Source organism: Colobus angolensis, unplaced genomic scaffold, assembly GCF_000951035.1.
Source record: "Colobus angolensis palliatus isolate OR3802 unplaced genomic scaffold, Cang.pa_1.0 Scaffold82, whole genome shotgun sequence".
In the NCBI taxonomy this organism is placed as follows: Eukaryota; Metazoa; Chordata; class Mammalia; order Primates; family Cercopithecidae; genus Colobus; species Colobus angolensis.
Window position 1 is genome coordinate 7,269,082 of NW_012122043.1, and position 8,742 is coordinate 7,277,823.

Below are 8,742 nucleotides of genomic sequence, written 5' to 3' on the forward strand. Positions count from 1 at the left end.
AACTTCTTATAGTGGAAAGTTTCAAAAGCATATGCAACTTGTAGGAGGGGAATGAGGAATCCTTGTGTTCCCCAAACCAAGCTGACTCATGCCCACTCTTCCTTTCTCCCTGCTCCACATAATCCTTTCTACCTCCCCACTTATTTTGAAGCAAATCCTGGATTTAACATTATTTCCACCATGGGCTCTTTCATGTTAATTTTGGGCCTGAAAACTTACTTAGCTTTCTTATTCATTTTAATAACATATTGTTAATTTAACGTGCTTTTTCAGGTAGAGACACTTTTGACCTGATCTCTGCAGTCCTCAACGTGGTATGTAACACAAAGGAGGTCCTTAATACTTGCATTTGGTTGGTTCGAAACTAAGTGCGTGACCATCATGATGACATCTGTCAGTTTGCTGTCATGTGGCACCACTGGGTCATCCTTCCCATCCCACGACAGTCCTTAGACTCAAGTTCAGGTTTAGTTAGTCTACGCTAGCCCCCTGTGCTGTTTACTATTCCACTGACAATGCATTTCTTGGCTACTGGGAAAAAACATCCTGCAGTGGGAACCAATCTCCCCCTCTCCCTGCCTAGTCCTGGGTCTCAGTTTGCAGAGGCTCTGCCTTGGGCTCATTCTTGCAGAGCAGCAGCAGCCGCAGATAAAAGTGGGACAAGGTTCACCTGAGCACAAAGCAGAGCCCGGCCTGGCTAATAATTTATGTAGAGTTTCTATTGCTCAGAACCTGAATCCATTATTCAACTTTAAAACAGGAATAAAATAAGCAAATGCAGCAGGCAGAAGTGCACACACAGCACACACTGTGCTTCAGCCTTGACAATTGCTGGGACCACTGGAGTTTCAGAAAGAAACACTTCATTTCCTCCACCTGTCAGTGTGTGGGAAGAGACAGAAACCTTAGCCACGGCACAAGAGCACCGGGCCACTGTTTGTCTTCAGACCTGGCCTTGGGAGACATCTTTAGTGGCCCACAGCAGCAGAGAAGTCAAGACCAGCCTCTGGGGAGAGGCTTGGGTCAACCTGTCTTTGTCTTTCCCCTGAAAGAGGGAAACTCTTTGATGGCAGTTTCAATGCAAGGTTGTGCCCTTCCCAATCCCATTCTCCTATAAAATAACCTATTCTTGATGCCATCCATATATTAACATAAACCCCCTTTGACAATTTTTGTTTGATATTTTGGATTAGCACATTCTGCTACTTATTGGGTAAAGTAGCCATATTTTCTTTACTCTGATGTTGACCTCTGTCTATCAAGTAAGTCACTGAGAAGAGGTCCAGGCCGGGCGCGGTGGGTCACACCTGTAATCCCAGCACTTTGGGAAGCCAAGGTGGGCCGCTCACTTGAAGTCAGGAGTTCAAGACCAGCCTGGCCAACATGATGAAAGTCTGTCTCTACTAAAAATACAAAAATTAGCCAGGTGTGGTGGCGAGTGCCTATAATCCCTGCTACTCGGGAGGCAGAGAATCGCTTGAATCTGGTAGGCGGAGGTTGCAGTGAGCCAAGATCTCACCACTGCACTCTAGCCTGGGCGAGCATATGAGACACCATCTCAAAAAAAAAAAAAAAAAAAGGAGGTCTACATTCAGCTTATCTACTCCCCAGTCACGATTTTAGGATTCTCATCCTTAAGAGAGCCTTGAGGCTTCTCAGTTTTAAAAACTTGTCCTCATGGCAACTCCCACGCCATCCTTGACTCTGATACTCCTCTGCTTCTTCTCTGGCTTTGGTATGGCTTTCTTTGGTTCTCTCACCCAAAGTGGAACTGGTTTGGTTGTATGCCTAGGCTGGGAAGATTTAACCTCATTTAAAAAGTAACTACTATTTAATGAAAAGAGGACTGGATTTGAAATCTAAAAATATGGGCTCAGGGCCTGCAAGTACAACTTACTGCTGGGGCCATGCTGGTGGAGTCATTTCATGTCCTGGAGCCTTCAGTGTCATGGGTAACACTGAACTCAGACCTTTGGTACGAGAGTCAGACAGGATGATGGGTGTGAAAGTATTGGGTAGGATGAGTTGTTTATACTCATGTCACTAGAACTGTATCCGGCCGACTTGCACCAGAACACATTACTCATTGTTAAAATGTTGAGGTATTTCTATGCCAGTTCAGAAATAGCTGTCTTCCCAAGAAGCCCCACACCCCCAATGTCCCAGGGCTCCTCCCTGCTCTGACCACCTCGACCTCTCGTTTACTGCCCCTGCACTCCTACTGTCCTGCAACAAAAGAGTTAATGCCTGGTACTATTCCCAAGACTCACAATTGTCTGCTTTTGGCTCCAGGCAACGCACATTTATTTTCAGCATTAACTGGAGCTTAACCCCAATGTTAAAAATTAGAATCTGCAGAAGTTAAAATTGGCCACTTAAGGCAAATTCTCTCTCCCTCTCTCTGAAAGTATGAATTACTGCTTCTACTGGCTGGGTAAGATGAACTTGATATAATAGCCCCAATCTTGTTTGTTCCAATAGAATATTTCATATGGTAGAAGAAGGCTAAATTATGTGTTTTGAAATTCCCTGAAGCTGGCAATTCAAGAAGTGTATAATTAAGCCCTGGCATTATTAAGGAGTAGAAAATATTTTTCTTCCAACTTTCCTGTGGTTTAAAAACTATTCAGGCTTTGGATTTTTGTGATAGCAGACTAGGTGACACATTCTAAGAACTACTGTTAAATGGTGAACGAAAATCAGTGAATGTGGCCCTCCTTCTGGGAGTAAAAAGACTTTCTCACAGCTTCTCATTGGCAGCAGGCATAGGTATTCCCTTCTTGGAGGCGGCCCTTAGAATTTGTGACAGGTGCGACACTTTTCATCTACAGCGTCTGGAAAGGATATGGTTCAGCCTTCAGTTCCCTTTCTGGCAGGGTTGACAAGAGTGGGCCATGGCAGTCATTAAGTTCATTGCTTCAGTGAGATCCATACCTCCTTGAGAACTGCTTATGCTTCTCTAAAGAGATAACTTCACTAAAAGGTGAAGACTTTTAAGAAGAAAACCACATAAAAAAGGACATATTCTTGCATTGCTTAGATGTTGTCTTCTGTCCTTAGGGCCGTTATAACAAATTGCCAAAAACATGATGGCTTAAAAACAACAGAGTTTTATTATTTCACAATTCTGTAGGTCGAAGTCTGAAATCAAGAGTGAGCAGGGCCACATGGGCCCCTTCTGAAGGCCCCAAGGACAGTCCCCCTTTTCCTCTTCCAGCGTCTGGTAGTCCTAGGCCTTCTTTGATTTATGGCAGCCTCACCTCCATCTGTGCCTGTGTCTCACATAGCCCTCCTCTCTGTGTCTCTGACTTTCTCTTCTCTTAAAAGAACACCTCGGCTGGGTGTGGTGGCACACGCCTGTAATCCCAGCACTTTGGGAGCCTGAGGCAGGTGGATCATCTGAGGTCAGGAGTTTGAGACCAGCCTGACTAACGTGGTGAAACCCTGTTTCTACTAAATACAAAAAAATTAGCTGGGTGTGGTGGCACATGCCTGCAATCCAAGCTACTTAGGAGGCTAAGACAGGAGAATCGTTTGTACCTGGGAAGGCAGAGGTGGCAGTAAGCCTAGACTGCACCGTTTTACTCCAGCCTGGGCAACAATAGTGAAACTCCATCTCAGAAAAAAAAAAAAAAAAACCCTACACCTGCTGTTGGGTTTAGGGCCTCTCCTCAATACAAAGTGCACTCATCTTGAGATAACTTAATGATATCTGCTGATAAAGATCCTTTTTCCCATGAGGTCACATTCACCAGTACTGAAGATTAGGATGTGAATGTATATTTTAGAGTCACAATTTAACAGACTATAGATGTATATTTTTAAAATCCGGAAGATAACCTAAGGGATTGATAACAATAGTTACCTATTTGGGGAGAGGGAGGAAAGAGGATAAGGCAGCAGGGGAGGAAGGGAGAATTTTGCTTCTATTTCATTCTTAAACAATTTAAAGTTTTGAGTCTGGTAAATCTGTCACTTAGTAAATAATCAAACAAGTCTATCTAATTTAAAAGATACAATTTTGCTTTTGATTTATTTTGGGGGACAGAGTCTTGCTCTGTTGCCCAGGCTGGGGTGCAGTGGTGCAATCTTGTCTCACTGCAAATTCAGCCTCCCTGGTTCAAGCGATTCTCCTGCCTCAGCCTCCCGAGTAGCTGGGATTACAGGTGTGCACCCCCACGCCCGGCTAATTTTTGTATTTTTAGTAGAGATGGGGTTTCACTATGTTGGCCAGGCTGGTCTCAAACTCCTGACCTCAGGTGATCCGCCCACCTTGGTCTCCCAAAATGCTGGGATTACAGGGGTGAGCCACCATGCCTGGCAGTCAGTTTCAATTTTTTTTTTGAGACTAAATGTTGCTCTCATTGCCCAGGCTGGAATGCAATGGTGTGATCTCAGCTCACTGCAACCTCTACCTCCTGGGTTCAAGCGATTCTTCTGCCTCAACCTCCTGAGTAGCTGGGATTACAGGCGCCCGCCACCAGGCCCAGCTAATTTTTTTTGTATTTTTAGTAGAGACGGGGTTTCACCATGTTGGCCAGGCTGGTCTTGAACTCCTGACCTCAGGTGATCCACCCGCCTCGGCCTCCCAAAGTGCTAGGATTATAGGCATGAGACATGGCGTGGGGCCCAGTTTCAATCTTTAACCAATGAAAACCTAAACACAAAACAAGAATTCTTAACCAATCACGATGAAACACAGTAACTTTTTTTTAAAATAAAAGGAAGGAGAAAGTGTTGAAAATTGACATCTATATTTACATATCACAGCAACACAAAGTGCCAGCAAAAAAAAAAAAAATAATAAGTATGTTGATGCCATGAGGTTTGCTCTGCTTCCCACTGTCATTTATTCAGTACGTGTGTCACTAGATCCAGGACTCGCTCTAGAAGTAGGAGGAAGTCAGTGGCACTGTGAGAAACATGAATGACCAAGGGACTCTGTCAGTCCTTTCTTACTCATGTGACTTCCTTATGTGAAAGGAAAATAAATCCTGGGGCCTACAAATCACTAAGCTAAAGGGAAAACTCCAGCTGGATCTGCGTAGGGCAAACCTGCCTCCCATTGTATTCAAAGTCATCCCACTCTTTACTGAGATAAACGCATATCTGACGGCCTCCTTTGGAAAGGCTCATCAGAAACTCAGAAGAATGCAACCATTTGTCTCTTATCTACCTACGACCTGGAATTTCAGTATCAAACCAATGTTTATCTTGTGTATATTGATTGATGTCTCATGTCTCTGTAGAGATTACAAGGACATTTTGTTGTTGAAATAATTCATTGTACTGAGCTTCACTTGAAATGCTTAAATACCTTGAAAGCATTTCAATTCTTGCCTTTACTCAAAATAAGTGGTGGTTACTTTCTAATGAATGCAAATCCCTGTATGTGAAAAGTGTGGGTTAGGACAGTAAAAGAGGAGGTGACACCATTTTAATGGTTTCTCAGAAGCTCTGCTCCGATGACCTTGGGCACATGTCATCAATACCACCTGAGGTTATGTCACAGGTGCATGTCCTTAACTTTGGCAAAACTAACTTCCTAAATTGAGATCTGTCTCAGATATTCGGGCTTCACAGCTATGCCAGCTAACCCCTTATGCTGAAAATGAGGACTTAGAAGGAAAGGGCAAGAGAGCCAAACTTGCTTTTTCCTTTTTTTTTTTTTTTAAGTCTTTCCTTATTCATCAATAAGCCAAAAGTAGAGGTTGTTAGTAGAAAATGTGTGCACCAAGAAGGGAAATAAAAACTGTTGAGTTCATGTGCTGTAGGGTTTCCAATGTTCTGCTAAGAATGAAATATATATGCATGTACAAGCCACAGAATACAAATTGTGTAATTTTAGTGATGCTGCATATGAGTTAAATGTACTTACATTTGTATTAAAAAGCGAAATTGCACAATTTGAAGAGTAATGGTAAAATTCATGCTAGTGATTTAAAACTGTATTCTTTCTTTACTCAAAACGACCTCCATTAGCAAATTAAAAACACCATGACAAATTGAGAGACTGTAGAAAAAGGGAAAAACCTTATCTTTTATTACATTCCATGGCACGTTTCTCCTGCTTTTTGAATGAGAGCACTTACAGTTTCATTTTGCATTTGGCTGCCAAAACTGCGCAGCGCCCCCTGCAGGGAGCTGTATCACCGTTTTCTGATCAGCCTCTGGGGCAGTGGCCTCCTCTGGTCCAATCAGCTTGTGGGCTGAGGATCACGTGATATGGAATATGGCCACCCCTGCATGAACTTGGGGCAGCTGCCCTGGGTAAGTGCCGGTACAAGGAAAGGGAATCCTTCAAGCAATAATCTTTTGGCAGTCTCCCTCACCTCTCTTCACCCCTGGGTATTTTTGGCATTGCTGAGTTTTAAATGATGGGGTGTGATGTTTCCTCAGCCTATTACACTTCATTGTGTCATTTTTTTAACTGCTTCTGGGAAACTATTAAAATGGTGTTACCTCCCCTTTTATTGGCCTAAACCATACTTTTCACATACTGGGCTTTTCATTCATTAGAAAGTAACTACTTATTTTGAGTAAAGGCAAAAATGGAAATGGTTTCAAGGTATTTAAGCATTTCAAGTGAAGCTCAACACAGTGAATTATTTCAACAACAAAATTTCCATGTAGTCTCTTGGAAGAAAAATGTATCTTAACGAAATTTTAGGACTTCACATTTTGTTTTGTTTTGTTTTGTTTTGTCTTGGCTTATTAGTTATTTAAATGTACGGATCTGTGAAATAACATCGTTTCTTTTAAAAGACAGCAGGTTTTAAATTTAGTACTTCCTGAGCAAAAAGAACTAAGGTTGCAGAAAGCTTCTCTTTCTGGCTTTCTGGTATTGTTGCCGGCAATGCTGCCCTTCCTGGGAGGTCTCCACCATCCACATTAGCCTGCATGTCTCAGTCCCTTTGCTTCGTTTCCCACCTGCACCCACCTGCCCACCACACTCGCACACTTCCCCTGCCCAACCAGAATTGCCATCAGGGGCTATTGGTCCAATCCCAAATGGTAGTAACAGAACCGAAAAGCCCAAGTTTGAAGGGAATTGCTCCTTCCGTGAAGTCCCCTGGGAACAAATTTTCTGGAAGACTCTCCATCCCAGAGGCTACACAGCTCAGGACAACCCCTGTTCTTTTAAGGGAAAAGTGAAGGCCTGGACTTGTAAGTTTTTCCCCACCAGTTTTCACATGGAGCTGATATCGACATCTCTGCGACACCGGGAGGAGATGGAGTGACCTCTCTGGAACTCCGAAGTTTACTTTCCCTGCGTTTTCATGACTTGTTCTCAGCTCTTTGAACTGCATCCAAGTGCCTAGTTCATGATGCCATAATTGCTCACCGGGGTCAAGGGCAGAGCTCTGGTTTCATATTGTAAAATTCAGTGCACCTGGGTACCACATAATAGCTCTACTAAGGCATGTGTGCATTACATCAGCTATGATTCATTCCTGTGATCTAGTTTAGGCCACAATCTGATAACACAAACCAATTACTTAAACTGTTAGAAGATGCTTAACTGGAAAAAACGTATCTTTAGTTTTCCTTCCAACTTTAGTCTAAACTATATATATATTATATATATATGGTTTATATATATATATATGTTCATATTCCATATGTATATATTCCAAATTCTCTACATGACTTTTAAACAACAACAAAACTCGGGGGAATAGGATCTAAAATGTATTTCCCAGGCCTAGCTTGGATGGGCTTCAGGGTCATTAACAAGCTGTGCCAAGCAGCATATGAAATCAGTGAGATAAGCTTTGATGCATATTAGCTGTGGGACTTTAAGCAAATGACTCATACTCTCTGAGCTAACGTTTTCTTATCTGTGAAATAGGGATAGCAAGGCCTACCCCTAAGGACTGTTGGGATTAAATTAAATGGTAAAAGCTCCTTAGTACTCAATATAGGTTCAGTACATATTGGTCTTTTTCTCCTTTCCAACCATGGAAAATATGTACATGCTGGGCAAAGTAGGTTTCTCCTGGCCATGCCAGGGGACCTTTCACTGTGCTGCAGCCGAGGCTTGGATTGGGATTGGCTCCTCTGGGTCTTTAGGGGCATATCTTAATTGATATCAACCAATCACAGTTATCCTGTGTTAGGGCAATAAACTGCTAGTCAAAGCTGCAGCCTGGTGGCAGGGATTGAGTTAGGGGTGACCCAGGCAGTGCAAAGCTCAGCCATTTTTTTTTTCTCCATTTGGAAGTGAGCAAAGAAGCTGTGGCTCTGGTTACTGTGGAGGCCTACTGGAGGACAAAGCCAGGGACAGAAAAGGGTGGAACAAAGAATCTCCAACAGACAGGCGGGGGCTCTGTTTGAGCAGTCTTAACAAGACTCTTCTTTTATAGTACTATCTGCCATCCTCAAATACACCAGCTACCACTCTGGGCACCCATAAGGACAGGATGTCACTCATCTCTGGGTTTTTGATCTAGAGCTGCAAGCGGGCAAGAGTCGAGGTGAATCACATAGGACCCATTCTAGCACTTCCACCAGTTGAGCCTTTTCAAATGGATTTTAAGATCACATCCTTCACACTAGCTGCATGGGTGGAGCTTCTGCTGTTAGACACAACGCAATGGAATATGGCTGATACGGTTTCACTCTGTCTCCCCACTTAAATCTCATCTCAGATTGTAACCCCCACGTACTGAGAGAGGGACCTGGAATCTCCACGAGTGGAGAGAGGGAAGTGATTGTATTATAGGCGTGGTTTCCCCCATG

General features: G+C 43.2%; 1 long non-coding RNA gene across 1 annotated transcript; it reads left to right on the forward strand.

Moving 5' to 3' along the window:
- The first annotated feature begins 264 nt into the window (after positions 1-264).
- Positions 265-5,750, forward strand: LOC105502927. Its single transcript, XR_001000420.1, has 3 exons — positions 265-314; positions 3,134-3,390; positions 4,567-5,750. It is a non-coding gene; the product is annotated as an uncharacterized LOC105502927 (long non-coding RNA).
- The last annotated feature ends 2,992 nt before the right edge of the window (positions 5,751-8,742 follow it).